Genomic DNA, 17,655 nt, shown 5'->3' on the forward strand with positions numbered 1-17,655 from the left:
CCTCATGCATTCCATTCAAAAATTATTCATTAATGTCATGGTCTGGAAACTAAAATAGAATAAACATAAAGTGTGAAGAGAATTATATGTAATTTTTGCAAACATTGTGCACTCATCAAATACTTACATGTATATATTCAATGAAGTTATTTAAGGAATGTGCAATTACTAACAATGTAATCTTTTCTAATATTGTACATACATGTATTACATCATTTTGCCACTAATTTTAAACCCAGCTGACAGTTTCTTTTTTGTTATATATACAACGTCAAAAGATAGTTGCATCATGTGCATGTACTTTCAGTAATTTTAAAAGCCATAAAAACATTTCAGTACTACAAAACACTTTAAATTTGTCAAATAATTTTACAAATGAAATATGTACTAATATACCAGTAAGTCACAAGTGATATATACTTTTTAAAGCAGTACAATGTATCACTTATATGACAACATCAGGAAACCTGCCTCAATCAATTCTGCACACACATGATAAATGTAATGAATGTGTAACTTCAATGGTGTAACTTCAAAGATATTTATATATCCAGTGGACAGAAAGATATCAAATATATTGAACAAAGATCAAAGTCATAAACACTTATGTAACACTTATGTAACATATGATTGTCTGTATGAGTTTCAACTATCAACATTCTATGTACACCAAAATATGATTGCGTCAATAACAAAAACTAATCTGAAAAACATATTTCCAGCATAAGAAATTCATGGGATTTCTGCAAATCCCATTTTCTCAGAGAGTGTAAAACACATCTCCTAAAGTTTATAATATTTTCAAACTCCTGGTATTCCTTTCAGAGGTTCCCACCCCTTAAAATACAAATAATCAAGCAGATTTGCAACAAGATGCCCATATAAACCTTTCCCTTTTACACAAGACATTGTAGCTATTTAGATGACCTTGCTTGGCTTTTAATCAGCTTAAACCAAATATATCTACATATGGAAGGCAAGTTGTAAGTTTATTACATGACAAAGAAGTACCTTCTGGGCTTCAGCAGACTTGACTGGGTCATTAGTAATATCAAATTGACAATATTTTCTATATTCCTGATCTTCAGATCATCTGGAAGCCGCAGGTAAATCTGTAGATTAGAAGGAAAAAGATACACTAGCAATCATTACAAAACTAAATGCTGTCATTATCAAAACAATAGGGTGTGTCCTAGATTACACTTTTTTATGGGCACATGCAGTATCTGAGACATGGTCAAAACATTACCATGATAACAGCTATAACAACTCATTAAGTGGGAAATGACATAACTGTAAAATTTGTTATGGCTTTTCATACTCTCTCTCTCCATGATCTCTCTCAACATCTTTGTCAGCAATATTTCTAGTGCAATGTGGCATTATTGAAATATATATGTGGTTTATCAGGGTTGTCTCTAAAATTTGAAGTAGAAGGAAGAAATGAAAAAGTAGAAGGGGGGTCTGGAGGTCTTAATTGCTTATAGCTACATTGTGTTGAAATGAAATAATAGCCGGGTAATTAAGGCATTATAGGCGGGGGAATTTCTCGCCTCCCAGGTCTTAAAGACAACCCTGAGTTCATGGAAGCAAGGCAATCAATAACAATTACATGTACACTGTAATTACACACACACACTCTCTCTCTCTCTCTCTCTCTCTCTCTCTCTCTCTCTCTCTCTCTCTCTCTCAATCGTATAATGTTATATTTACATAACAAATGCAGACCCTTGATTCATAAACACTCTCATCGTTAATAGATAAATAAGACATAAAGTTATGAAACAGTTTGAATAAGATACAGATATCAAAACCACATGTACAGTGTACATTGAACGTGTCGAGGAAATTCTGTATGGAAATGACTGAAAGCATGATTGACACAAACTCAATATTCTAGGAAAAACATGCAATATTTTTTCAACGTTTGCTACGTAACAATATGTGTAAAAACTGACTATAGTACACCTGCATACACATTTCATACTAAAACATGTCTTTCAAGTCCCATTTCACCAACGACCATTAATTATCGACATTTTTGTAACATGTGTACTAGACTTAATGCATTGTAGGCTTTTAAAAGAGTTTTTGAATAGTTTAACAATGTAAGTAAGTATATTCTTACCGACGAATGACTACTCCTTAGCACGTTTTAGATTGTTGACAAAATCGAGGATTGCTGTTCAGACTGTTTCATGCTGAACAAAATTTAACGAGATAAGGCTAATCACCCCAAACTTCGACTTCACATTAATAAACAGTTGTTCTGCAACCTTAAATAATTTAAAAGCTTGCCAATATAAGAAACAAAAACTTTTACTTACTTTTTCCATTTAAACTCCTCTCTCGATTTTCACAATTGATACCCCACTAAGAAAAAAATCATAACGCGTGTATTTAAACTCCTCTCTCGATTTTCACGAGTATGAGACTGGTCTCGTTAAAATCCCGAGATATACGAAGTTTTGACTTTCTCTGGTTATTTCATTCTTTCGTGAATATAAAAACCAGAAAGGTTCCGATTATGCTAATAAGGCTGTGAGGTGTGTATATATGAATATCTATTGTTTTAAGTTAACAAGCTATACGATGTTCAAAAACCTCTATTTGTTTTACGACGATTCTTTATTACATATTGAAAAACTAAATATATAAAATAATGCAATCTACAAAATATAAATTCTGTGTCCTGTCAAGTTTCCCCTTCCACCTCCATTTTAACAGTTATTTGTTGATTGAGATTGTTGATTTTATCGATTACATGTATTATTTATTTTAGAATCAACGATAATGTTATTTTGCATGGCAAGTGGTTTCTTATATGTATTTGAATTTCGCACATTTTTTATAATATGAATACTCGGACTCTTCCGAAAAGAATTTCGAGAAAACCCCATATGAATCATGTCGTGTAATATTTAAAGATAGAATTAATTCCATCAAACTATGTATAAGTAATCGAAATATTCAAAAAATTGTATGGATCCAAGCAATAATGAACTCTAGCTTCGTTCAACCAGACGCTCGGCTGTCTCCGTTAATCTCCGACAAGCAAGAGAAATTCTCTGCTTGTCGAAGATTTACGGAAACCACCGATCGTCTGGTTGTACGATACTATAGTAAATTCTAGCGTAGGAATACATACCACTACAAAAAATGTCTAAATTGTTTTCTACCATTTAAAATCTGACTATTTTCAAGGTATCAATAAATAAGTTTCCTTGAAAAACAATGCTTCAGAATTCATTACAACGATTTTGTCGATTATTTCCGAGAACTAAGTCTTGTCAGGGGTGATGATTTGTACTAAGGTTCAAACACTGTTTCACTTTCGGTTTGCCAGAGTAACTGCATAGGAGTGTTGATTAAAATCAACTCCCAAAAACTATATTTTTTAAGAACCAAATTAATATTTTATAAAATAGACATTTTATAAAATGTAACAAAATTTGTTTAAGGTTGTTGTAAGATATACGTATCTTAATGTTGTATGATATGTAAATATGTTAATTACATGTACGTACGATATTGGAAATAAATAAAAAAAAACTTCCAGGAATGCAAACCTTACATGTTCTGAGAACATGATCAACGAACTGTTACTACTACGTATACTCAGGTATAGTTTGTTTATCGAAAGCTTTCTACATTGTATCCGTATTGATGTATTTATAGTGCAAGTAACCTCGTTTTAATCGTCTACATTTTGTTCTACCATTATTGAGAAATCGTGTTTCAGAGGATATAAACCTTAAAAGATCAATTGCCTCATTGATTGAAATGTTAAAATTGTTTCTAATTACGGAATGGTTTGCAATGAAGTGGAATTTTTAGAGGGTGCACTGGTCTTTAAAAAAATTTTCTTGACTTTTGCAATAGGTTCAATTTGAATTAGGCCGCAGTGCAACAATTAAATAAAATTCGGGAAATATTGACTCATATACATCCTCAGCTTATCATAACAATCAAAAATAAAACCTGATGTTTACTAGTTTTAAATACTGCAATGATAATGGAAATTTTAGTCGATATTTGATTCTTTCTGTTTTGTATTCTTATTCTATTACTTTTATGATAAGAAATCTGAACTATAAACGTCATGAGTAAATATTTAAAAAACAGTCTTGATCGATACTTTTCTACAAAATCATGTTGAAGATTTAAAAGGATGATCCACTGATGATCGTCCGAAACACTCGGGTATCTTTTACCTTTAGCGAGGAGTTAAAATTCTGATATTTTTAAAATAGAAAATGGTACGGATATACATGATCTTCTCTGTCTGTATCATTATCTTAATTGGTTTTGAAATTACAGATGGTAAGTACGTAGTGCAATTTTTGCTTTATTTAGATTACCAAGCTAATTTAATTATAAAATGAACAGCAGCGTAAATAAAATCAATGGTACATAAATTTGGTTGTTCGCGTTCTTGATCAAATAAATTTATCCCAATTGTCATTTATATTGCTTCTAGGAAGACTTCGTTAACGTCCAAGTCAATTTCATTGCAAATTGAAATTATAACGGTACTCAGCGGTGCTATAATTATTAAGTATTAAAATAAAACCGAACGGACTGTGCAATATCTTGTTTTGACAGCGATAAATATCAAAATCGTTGTGATAAAATCTCCCTAATCTCAATTCTGCGGGTTTTTTTTTCTGTCGCCAGATATCAATGCTCAAGAATTACAAAATCAAAATGGTGAAGGAAAATCTTATAATAAAAAAGATTTCTGAACTTTATACGACTAACAGGTTATTGATTGCTACCGATTACTCTAGTTCAAACCAGTTAACGTCAATTGTTGTTCTTAATCATAAATGAATTAAACAAATTTAAAAAAAAAATAAACTTCTCTTTGTTTTGAATTAATTGTGAAAAGTTTTCGCTAAACGAATCTGAATACTAACAAACAATTGCAATGGCTGAAAACGATTTTATAACATATATAATTCAAAATCATGAATCTGATATCATTTAACACGAACTTGTATAATAACAAAATCACTGTTCAATTTCTCTTGTTTGCATTGGTGTTCTCGACGTCCAATCTTTGTATATTTTGACTATGTTTTGTGGATAAAATGGACATACAAATCACCTATCGTCAACGGATTCATTTTTTAAAAAAAATATAAATCTGAGAATGCCATAACTCACAACTTTTCGGAACCCTACTATAATTTGAGAATTATCAATGAAGAATTTTGATGCCAATATCAAATTAAAACAAGGGCACCGCGAAGCGGAGCATCCCCTCGCGACATGACTTGTTGTAGGGGGAAATGCATCATTTAGGAAAATTCATGTAAATTTTCAGATCAAAGTTTATCAGATCAAAATAAATATGACACAAGTATTTCTAAAAACAACTTTGAATTTATAAATTTTATCCTAATCCCAAAGCTTTGTGGTGTATAGATTGGGGGGAAAGGGGGGGGGGGGGTGTCATGTACGTTGTTGTACAGTTTTCCTATTCCTACCTCATTCCTACTCAACACGTGTACACATAAGTTAAATAATTCAGATTCATTAAGTGATATTCTTTTTAAAACTAGAGGTACTGTGATCAAGCTCACAATTGATACCCCACTAAGAAAAAAATCATAACGCGTGTATTTTTGCTATTATAGAAAATATTGGATGAATCTATTTCACTGTCCATTTTCTATAAATAAGAACTTCTCTATTTTTAGACGGTGGCTATAAATAGCCACGGTCTATTGCTACGGTCCTGACCGGAAGAGTATTTCTCACAGGGACCCTAGCGGATAACGAACGATAACTCTCTTATGTATGCAGTGTTACACGCAATGTTTATCTATGTGTCGATTTCAGTATGATAACTAATTTTAATCTTATCAGATATTTTAAGCATTATAGCTGCTAATCATTTTGTACATATATTTAATTATTTATGAAATCGTGTTTTATTTTAAATGAGCCGTTACCCTGTCTGCTTACGCGGTATCGATAATTTATGCACCAACTGCCAGTTGTGACGTTAAACTCTGTATCAGGACTGCATAAACTATATCACTGCGATAATTGGCTAAGTGATCTCACAATAATCGCTTCTTGCTTTTTTTATGATGTAAACAATTGTCAGAAACACACACAATTTAAAAAGGTTTGCCATTTCATATTTCAGCAAGTATGCTTCATCGATAAATCCATTCATTTTCAACGCATTAAATTTAGTTAAGGAAGAATATTTATTTTTTTGTAGCTAATTTCTAAAGAATTCACAACAGATGCTGATAATAAATATTAGATCAATTACATTGTATTAAACTTCAACTGATCAATGGCACACTTTCTTCTACAAGTGTTCATGTGTTCTTTTAACAAACAAAAAACTGGAAATTTACGATACAAATGTGTTTTAATTTTGGACTATCCTGTGATTTACCGAATTTTGTAACCCACTCAGTCTGTAGGAGCATAAATATTATTACAGGCACCTCTAAATTCATCAGACAATATTTACTACTCATGTTGACGCTTTACTTCCTGCTGACTTTCTCTCAAACACGCTAATCGATCGACCTCGGTTTGTAAAATTCACGTGCAAATCAAGTCGCCGTTTTACATGTACGTGTATAAACAAACAACATTTTACGATGTTTCAAAGATTTTCAATTCAGATTTTTTGTAAGCAAATAAGGGATTAAAGACATGCTGTAAAACGTCTTATGGATTTCACGGCGTATCAGCTCGTGTATCTCTAATTTGCAGGAAACGCTAGCTTTTTTTTATGAGAAAAAACAATCGGTTCAACTCATGCAATTGTCCATATATATTTATGGTACAGTGCGAACGGTAATGTAAGATATAATAATTTTGTTCACTTAACAGTTTCTGACGAATTTTTCACACTTAACTGAAATAACGCAATTTGATGAGCGAAGTAGTATCTGTGACTTTAATCCGTATGCACCCGTCTCTGCTACTAGAGAACCCTTTCTTTGGTTTTGGGGGATTTTTTCGCAAACAAATTACATTATTTACACATGTACCTAAATATCACCCCTTTTGTTCTCAAATAATTTTTAACTGGCGAGTACAACTCTATTATATATGAGCTTTCTTCGACATTTGTTTCTATTAACAAATAGGCGGGCCTATATAAATGCGCCAGTTTGTTGCGACTCGCAATCGAAATAAGTGCCATCACCCAAAGAAATGCTACATCGGCCGTAGCGTATACATCCATGCTATATTTGCGATAAGTAGTGAAACATGAAGGTAAAAATGTTCTTCATGGATGACTGTAGTATTCAGCTGAGCTACAGAACTATAGCTTTCCGGAAATATTGCCGGGATTTGCGGACCGTATATCTATTGTATAGACTAGTACATGCAAAGAATAAAATTATATTTATATACACAGCTGTACGGTCAGAAAAACATGCGTTTAACTTGGTATTTGTTTGTTTGGTGTTTTTAAAAACTAATTTTGAAAAATTAATCTATATTTCTTGTAAGTTTACTAGAAACGTTTAATGTTGCAAGTAAATTATGCGTGTTAAAGTGTACTGAGAAGCGATAAAATATACATGTGACTTTCCCAAATTCATTCAAATGATTTGAATAAATCTATAGCTAAATAAAATTAGACAAATGTACTTTAAACGTTGATTAATGAAACTGCCGCGACAGAATATTGTGTGATATTTTTTTTCTCAATTCTTTATTCACTTTCGTTGTGAGCAAATGGAAATAATCCACTATAGTCGAAGATAAAATATTGATTGACTCTTCTGTTTCATGATGACGTGCGTTCAAAAAGCAATACCACTTTTATCAAACAGGTTTTTGCAAACCATTCCGTTTTCTGTACACCTAAATGTATAACTGACTATGAGGACAAAAGCAAGTGTGATGGTTCACAAGCAAGTGTGATGATGCAACTTTTTCCCCGTGAAGAAATTGAGGGAAAATGCTGTCGAGAGGGACAATAAACATACTACATGTATGCCCAAATAGTTAGTAAAAACCTGATAAGTATTTTATCATACTAAAGCTTTATTTGTTCTCGTTACTTTGAGAAATCTACAATATCTCCAAAGCACAAAAGTCCAATCCACACTTTTTCAAAAGTTGTTCCCCTTTGCAGGGTCAACCCAAAGGTCAAAATGGAAAAAACCAAAATTCCCCTTCTTTATACAATCAAATAGTTTGGCGTACTGTGATGAAATCGCTTTAGATTTGATTTATTCATTCAATATGTGGTGGCAACCCACATATTTAATGAGCCATTCTGGGACAATATAAATACATTTGTGTAGTACATGTATTACCGGAAACGGAGTTTTAATATCAACTGATATAGATACAAACATATAGATACAAACTTCTATACTACAAAGGCTACTGTGATAAATCTATGGATTTTCTCCAAAAGATGACGATAAAGAGACACAACATTTGTAAAGTGTGGATTGTGAACACAACTACGATTTCCACAGAATTATCCATGTAAGTAACTCACGACCAGTTGTGCTAGTACATGTATGAGACGCTGGCTGTGGATTTTCGACAACAATAATTTACATACATGTAATATGCCACTTTCAAACGGCGCCACCGTCTAACAGTACTTTCAGTACTTTGATTGTGATCGGCTTCGGCCGATCACTATTGTGTCCATATGAGGCATCCGGCAAATGCTTCCACGTGCGCACACATTCCGCTTGCATAAGTAGTTCCTATAAAAACTTGAAGTTTGGTTTAGTATTTATATAACATTTTACTCAGTTTTATTTCAATTCATTTACCTTAAGAGATGCAAACATACATAAAATACAGTTCGACCTGTTAATTCAAGAATGCACATTTTGTCTCACGCGTAAGAATTTCGATCGAAAGGTTCATTCAGTATTGCAGTTAACCTCGATGAACTGACCTCAATCATAAGAAGATGCTCCAAGAACTGACCTCGATCTGGAAGACGGCTTGATTTATAAACAAGGTTACGTTATAATGCGACCTCAATAGCACGTTTTGATGGCATTCAATGTTTTTCAGTCGCATTAAATTATTTTAATACAACTCTTTCTTTGTATACGTGTTAATGCCCTTCTCAGTATTCTGAAAAAGAAGATACGTTAACATTTAATAATTACGTTAAAGATATTAAACTAGACGAGTTTACGAACGGCTTTCCCAAAATTTATTTCAAAATATTCTATATTTTTTTTTAAATAAAATACTTTTTAAATTATTTTACATCAAACTGAGCATGATGATTGCTTCTTGCTATCAATATATCATTATTGCCGATCATTCCTTTAAAAGGAGTACTTGTTTAAAACTGTTAATGCTTATAGGCGTAAACAAACCAATTTCCATCCTTTAATTCCATTTTATTTTAAGTTAACTGTTAATGCATGAGGACATTTGCATCCTTCCGTTAACAACCATGACTCGAATCAAACGAAATCCACATGTCAAGCAGCTTTTTAATATTTAAACATTTTGAATTATTGGTATACTGAGCCCGATTTTTTCCAATTTTTTTTCCGCACATTTTTTTCCCCAAAAGAGAAATTAAAAATTTACAAATGGGTTATAATTTGGAAGTGCTTTTGATTTCATTATGGATGGAAAGTGCATTCATGTTGTTTTTAAAGGTGCATCTCTTTCCACTATTCTATTGGAACATAGCCAAGGGAAGGGGATTGGGGTGTTTAGCACTTCTTAAAACAATAGATTGTTTCTAAGATTATCCTTGGGGCATAGTGTGTTGTCGACACATTCTTTATTGAAGTGCAAACTAATTGGAAGTAAATTTTAAAATGGTTTCTAACTCATAAATATTTTTATAACATGTACAACTAAAACATTTTTTTTCTCAAGAATTTTTTTTCTCTTCTTTAAAATAATTTTTATCAAATACATGTACATTTCAGTTATTCATCACATTTTTATTTTTAAAGTGAACATGCATAAATAAGCATAGTAATGCAAAGTAATGCCATGTAATGCCAGCATTACACTAGATTTTGGAAAGTAATGCATTACATTACCATTACTTGTAATGCTAAATTTGTGGCATTACACATTACTAGCATTACTTTGAAAACATGTAAAGCATTGCAATGCATTACCATTACATTTAGCATTACCCCAAGCCTGATACACACTCACACGCGCGCGCGCATACGACAGCGATGCTATATCCGCCTCGCAGCAAGTTGCACGAGGGGATAAAAACCCGTGGACTTTAAATTGAAATAGAAGATGGATAATCTCCTGTACATGTAGCTTATATTTCAGAAAAGGCATGCATATAGTGTATGGACCATGTACTTATAATTTGTCAATATGCAGGATAATTTTATAGGGAATTTCAGAGAGAAACGTACAGTGTCGAATTTTAAGTATTCATTGGCATACTATTTCATGTTTTATATATTTGTTTATCTATTAATCTATTTTAGGATACATTCAAGTTACTTCAGGCAGCAGCTACAGTCGGCTCAGTACCTACTGTATACACGCGATCGGAAAAAGTTATTTCGAGTTTTGGGTCAAAGCTTCGACTGATGTTCACGTTGCATTAATGACCGATGACCTTTCCACACCACGTGACGATTACAGCCAGTTTTATGAAATCGTCATCGGTGGATGGTCCAATCAGGGGTCTTGTATTCGTGCCTTAATGGCGAATTGCAGCCAGACTGATTCTTCAGGAATATTAAATAGGAATGACTATGCCCAACTGTGGATCAGCTGGGATAATGATAATATTCAACTTGGAAAAGGACCAAGAGCCGACAACGTAGTTGTTGTCAATCATATTCAGACAGTTCCTTACAGTGTCAATTATTTTGCAATAATGACACATGAAACAAGTTCGTGGAGATTCTATGAAGGTGGGCTTAAACTGACATTATTTGAATCGGGATAACGTTTTTTATTTACTGCTAAAAATTCAATAAACAATTTTTGTTCATTGGCAAAACTGTCAATTTGTAAGTAAAAGAATGTGGTCAAAATTTTACTTTTCAATAAATAATGTTTGTGGAGCTCACAAAAGAAATCTTTAATAGTCAGTACAGAGACAGGGACCCCACATTTCTTTGTTAACAAATAAAAGCTTGTGCCTTCTTTTAACACATGTGAAAGCTAAATCATTTCTTTGAATTTTCCTATCTAAATGTTTTATATGACCATATTGTTACATTTTCTAGTTTTATCACCTACTTTTGATTTGGTTATTAATTATGGATTTTCATTTCAGCAACTAGGATGTTAGGAAAACATGGCACCAGCCTTGTTTACAAATCAAGGAATTGTGGGCACTGCATTTTGCTAAAAATTTTTTTTATTGATGATGACATTTTGGCTGACGCTTTTAAATACCTTTTTGACGCATTGCAAGTTTTAAATTTGGAGCAATCACAACTTCTCGGGCCTTTCCGGCAGGCTCGGAAAAACACCTTGAATGTATTACCTAGGCGTCCATGACAACCCCCCTTTTTATGGAACTTGATATAAATACAACACATTTCATGATCTGTTGAGATGTGAGCAATAAATAAAGTAAACAGTATACACTAATACACCCCTGCGAATGTGTTCGGAATGTTTTCTTTATCGTTGCTAGGTTTGTAATAAATCCAGAGGTGCTCGAATGAAAGTTCACGAGACTTCACCGAAATTTGTTCAGTTCCTGTGGAATTTCGAGCGGAAGTATAAGTGTTCGGATAATATTCTCAAAATACGTAAGTACTGGTCGTTTTTCATATCGTATCCTACTTTGGGTTTTGTTAAAACATGAAACTCTTTTAATATGTTTGTCTTATTTCACCATTTAGCGGTTTTTATATTAAACGATAATATTCAGAACAGAGTTATCGTTCGTGTTCAACCACGTGTTGAGTGGTTGGAAATATAAACATTGCGTGGCTTAATAAAATGATATCCATGTTTGATGCTTGTGGTGTGCAATACCATGTTTAAAAAAAAATAATGGATGTCTGTTTTGCATAAAAACTTAGTATATCGAGTCATTTTCAAGGAACATTCTGCAGAAAATAGTATAGTCTTTTTCACTATTGATGCTATTACTAGGTCAGGCGCGGATCGAAAACTAATCCTCAGGGGGGATCTTTACTTAGCATGTTAATTGTTGCAACAGCAGACAAAAGCTATTTTTGTATTTTTACATTTATTTCTAGAACACATTTTATCCACCAATTAATGAAGATAAAGTTTAAAATCAATAAACCTCTAGATTTAATAATTGACTACTATAGTACCTAAATTCTATGAACTGAACTATAAACACGAGGCACGATTTTTACTGCGAAACTAAAAGGGTCAAATAAAACCACGTGGTCTAAAATTTAAATGACAATAACATTCGCAGGGGTGTAATATATAACACAGAAGCGACTTACAGGACTGTCTAGCCGATACTTATTTTAATGGGAAGCGACTCCATTTTGTATAAAATTCTAACATCCGGTGATGTTAATACATTCAAGGTGTTATTCCGAGCTTGCCGGAAAGGCCCGAGAAGTTGCGATTGAAATTTGGAGGGGTGAAAAAGATGTGAGGATGTCGCTTTTCAACTATGAACTATAAATTTCAGATAATTCTAGAAAAATTTCAACTTAACCCATAGTATACATATTTTTCTTTTAACATGTATCTGCTGTATTACTATAACACCAGATACTAGTATATCTAAGCTTTGTCTTATGCCCTTTTACTTATATAATCAATATAGTTATTAATTTGTCGCTGAATAATGGATAGGCTAGATTTCTTTAATATTAAAGATCCAGAATATCTTATTAAGATTCCGTTTAATGGCCGCCCGATTATGACTTATTCTTTTTTCATCCATCCGTCTGTTTGTCCTATTCTCAATTTAAAAGTATATTTTCTCTCTCTTTTGTCATTTGTGTTCAAAAATCACTCATAGAGTGATCAATGGTAGTAGGTTTGAAGTGACCTTGAACCAGATTTATAGTTAAGAGGCCAGTGTCAAATAGCGTGATGTAATAATAACCCCTGTTAGAAGCAGGCACATTTCTCATTTTTTTAGCCCACGAAATAGTGAAAATAAACTTTTCAAGATTTCAAGACACAGATGAAATATCAAAATTGAACCTCATAAATTTTTTTAAACAGTTAAGGTACTTCACTACACACAGACTTATTTTTTTTAAAACTCTACGTCACAAGATGGCGATTTCAATGTTTTATTAAACTATTTGTATCAATCAATTCAGATGTATTTCGTCATAGCTCAGTGGTTAAATTATCAGGCTTGTGAACCGCAGATCTTCATTTTTATCCAAAATTGCACATTTTTTGCCTATTTGACATTAATTTTATACTTCTTATCCATTATGCTCTCTATCATAATCGGGTAATTTTCTGCTGATTTGAGAAACTATTTGAAGGTGTAGTGAAGTACCTTAACTTCTTTCTTTTGAAAGTTAAAATGGAGGTATGACTGAATGACTATACGACAGCCAGAAATGACTAAAAGAATAATTATTTCTTCGTTGTCTTCGATTTTGGGGTATAGAAACCTAACGATTATTATTGACTTCATTAACTCCAATTACAAAAGATAGGATTACAAAGAGATGTTTGGTCTTTAATGAAGAAATTAAAGTTTAATTAGTTATCATCTATTTTCCATTTAAAGAAATACAATATACAGTACCGATCAGACCCAACCTAACAGAAAGTAAACCCCAACTAAACCCTGGGTTTACTTTCTGGGTTTACTTCGGGTTTACTAGAGTGGACCCAGAGTAAACCCAAAGTAAACCCAGAGTGGACACAGAGAGTAAACCCAGTCAGAAGTATACCCCTGAAAGCAGACGCTAACTGTGTATTCAGAATATACAAAGGGTGGGAATTACAGGCAGTAGGATGGTTAGATAAAATATTAGTCTGCTTCATACTTCAGTGCATACAGTAGACCTCATAAGTAATTTCAAAGTAACCCCAAAGTAAACCGCGAGTAAACCCAAAAAGAGTGGACCCAAATTTTCAAAAAGTAAACCCAGAGTAAACCCAAAGTAAACCCAAAAAGTAAACCCGGGGTTTAGTTGGGGTTTACTCTGGTGTTAGGTTGGGTCTGATGTACTGTAAAATTAAGGTGATATGGGGGTTGTATCATGCACCGCATTCAATATATCAATATCAACATGCGATCATGCTGTGAACATTTTTAAATCAATACGTTTTAACAAAAATCGGGGAAAATGCAACACGTTAACAAAAATAAAGTTAGCAATTACAAATTAAATTGATAAAATTGCACATGAGGTAGGTTGAAGTTCTTTTGCTATTCTTAAATAGATACAGACTGCAGTTACGAGGAATTTGTAAACACTGTCATCTTAACCAATGATACTAGTTGCAACGGAATCACAGAATACGCTTGTGAAAGTGGATACCGCTTAACATCCGGTAACCTCTCTCGGTTATGTGACATTGGACAACAGTGGATAGGTGATCCTCCTGTCTGTTCTGGTAAGATAATAATTTTAATTAAATAGTTCGTAGTGAATATTTTTGCATTAACAAAAATACAGCTGATATGCACAGTTGTCGTAGATAATCGTAGAAACTAATACATTCCTTATCTCGCCTTACACAAAATGCTTTTTCTTATATAAACATATTGTCAATTTTAGTAAACTTTAAGAAAAAACCCCCCTATATATTGTACCTTTTGGATACATTTTGTTAATATAGAGCTTTTCTAATTAAGCAAATCGATAAAGTATTTAAATAACCACGACCATTGACCCCGAAATACAAATACTGTCAAAGAAGTAAGACTGAAACGATAAAAGGGGTAAAATCAATGCTAGATAATAACAAAGCTAAAATTAACACATTCAGTATAATAAAATAAATAGTGCATGCTTGGGAGGGTATCTGTTGAAATTGACACCCCTCGAAAACCATTGTCAACCTCCGCTTCGCGTCGGCTGACAATTAATGGTTTTCTCGGGGTGTCAATTTCAACTGTTACCTTCCAAAACAGGCACTATTGAAAAAATATAACTTGTCTGAAAATATAAAAGAAGTCGGTCATTTTGCACCCTAAATCTTTTTTTTCATGAGAAAAGGAAAATGTTAATATCTGAAAAATTTATGCGATACATTAAAAGTTCTTTTTTTAATAAATATAGTTTCTGCATATTTTCACCATATCGTTTAGGCGTTTGTCATATGTAACTTTATGTTGTAGGTAGATTTTTTTTATACCACCCTCATTACAATTCTAATTGCAGATACATCATCTTGTTCTGAAGTGTTTTCATCCAGTACGGTCACAGTGGTTAGCCAAAACACAACGATTGGTGGGATACTGTCGATGACATGCGCACAGCATCATGCTTTGGTAGTTGGTAACTTATTAAGAACATGCCAAATTGGCGGAACATGGGATGGCGTGGAACCTCTTTGTGAAGGTTTTATCTTAAAAGACAATTACATTATTTAGAGATTGATTTGTCACAGTGAAAGTCGTTTTTAAAAAATGTTAGCAAATGAGCAGATAGCAGATGTAATAACGTGTGATGAGCAAGACAATATAATCTCTTACTTTATTATGGCCTCCTTATATGCAACAAGTAGGAAAAAAGCCGGACATCACATATCTGTTTCATGTCAATTATTGTCCAAATTGTGTTAATGTTCCTCCCTTTACAGTCATATTTATTCGCTTCCTTTACGTATTTCTCGTTTTTATATTTTTCCCCTATGCGTGCAGAAACGCATTGTGTGCAGGATTGTTCAAACTGAATAGTGTTTTTCTTTCATGTCTTTCTACTGATATATTATATAGAGGTGTATAATGAGGTGATTTGGTGTTTATCGCAAATGTGGTATCTGTGAATATAAACTAAATTAACTATGGTTTCATTTACTTTATACAATAACATTGATTTCAGCTTGCGCCTGTCCTAGTGCAGCTATGGCATACCAGTTTAACTCAACTGAAGAGCTTATGGAAAAAATAGAAGAAATGACGAAAGAGTTAAAGGTAGTGAAAAGGGAAACTAATGCCTTTATTCGGTCCAGGATCAACGACCTTCATCCACTAGCATCGGGGTCGTCCTTGGCTGTGGTGTTATGGTGTCTTTACTTGTGGTCATAGTTTTGTTGGACGCTGCCACCTTATTACGCCATATCAAACATGGCGTCAGATAATCTGTATATAATTGCGTTTGTTGATTAGAACAAAGGTTATCATAGCCTTGTTATAAAGAATATTTTTTTTATTTAAATCAATTTAAGAAGTAACCATTGATGCCCAAAATTATCAACCTCAATTAAAGTCCACTTTTTAAAAGGCCATCTAATTTAATAGGCTGACCTAGTAACATTGTTTGACATTAAGTTCGACTAAAAAATTTAATCATAAATTAATGCACATACACCCTATGTCTAAGAGGCATTGTAAGAGTAAAGCATATAACATATTACAAATGGAACAGTAAGTCAGATATTCATGCACACAATTATACTTTCTTTTTGGTCTTAAACATTACATTAGTTTGTCTTAGATTCATTTATGCTATTTCACCATGCAACTCGTTGCAAAGGGGATATAGCATCGCTGCTGTGTGTGTGTGTGTGTATGTATGTATGTATGTGTGTCCACTTCAGACTAATGGGCAATATTCAAAGAAAACCCTCGCACGAATGTTTGTCAAGTAAACTTCGTACACTTCTTTTGCTAGTAAAAGGACAAACCCTGTTAGTTTTCAAGTTAAATATTTATTAAAAATGATCGTTAAAATAACAGCATTCGAACATGCAGGTCATTTGCGTATGACTTGACAACACCGACTTCCGGTTCACTACTGCGAAACTAAGGATCAAATCAAACAAGAAATCATATTGACGCAAGCGTCAAATGGGCCGCAAAAAATATAATTGTTGTATGAATCATTGGTTGTTTACATAAAAACACCACAAAAAAGAAAATAAAAGTTGGTTGTACTAATTTTTATGGTAAATTTTAATATACTTTCAGCAACTTGTTTTGAAGTTTAACATTTTACTATTATCATAAAGAATCAATTTCGTTACTGTAAGCATTTCTAACGGAAATTGTATGATCATTGCCATAGTATGAAGTAATGGAGAACACACTGCATGACTTGTACATTACTCTAATACAAAGTTCAACTCATCATTTTTCTCCTGGAGATTATGTATTTCAAACCATTTTGGTTTTTTTTTTTTGTTTCATTGTATTGAATGAAAACTTAATGCATTAGTTTAATATATGATTTCAAGGGACCTCATAATAAAATAAAAATGGATTAGTTCAAATTTTCATTTCTGTCATATTCTTGCGTAAATAATTGATATAAAATTAAATGTCATTTCATGATATTTTCTACCACTTTTTACATGAGAATATAATAAATACACACGCAAAGTCATTTTATTTGACATGGCACATAGAAATTCAAATATATCATTTATATAAAATTTAATGACATTCAGGTCATTTAGTATTTCAGGTCTTTAGTATGTCCCGCATGCCGATCCTCATGCATTGCTTTGAAAAGAATGAAGAACTCTGAAATTTTCCGAATAGATTATAGTCTCGACAGAGACATTAATAACATGCTTAACATG

General features: G+C 32.8%; 1 long non-coding RNA gene and 1 pseudogene across 1 annotated transcript; one reads left to right on the forward strand and one right to left on the reverse strand.

Moving 5' to 3' along the window:
• Nucleotides 1–965: 965 nt before the first annotated feature.
• LOC128156634 (uncharacterized) lies at nucleotides 966–2,360 on the reverse strand. Its single transcript, XR_008239739.1, has 3 exons — nucleotides 2,328–2,360; nucleotides 2,129–2,201; nucleotides 966–1,112 (listed from the first exon to the last, which is right to left on the reverse strand). It is a non-coding gene; the product is annotated as an uncharacterized LOC128156634 (long non-coding RNA).
• Nucleotides 2,361–4,208: 1,848 nt separating this feature from the next.
• Nucleotides 4,209–16,576, forward strand: LOC128156538 (uncharacterized; annotated as a pseudogene).
• The last annotated feature ends 1,079 nt before the right edge of the window (nucleotides 16,577–17,655 follow it).

This window comes from Crassostrea angulata, chromosome 7, assembly GCF_025612915.1.
Source record: "Crassostrea angulata isolate pt1a10 chromosome 7, ASM2561291v2, whole genome shotgun sequence".
NCBI classification, from domain to species: domain Eukaryota; kingdom Metazoa; phylum Mollusca; class Bivalvia; order Ostreida; family Ostreidae; genus Magallana; species Magallana angulata.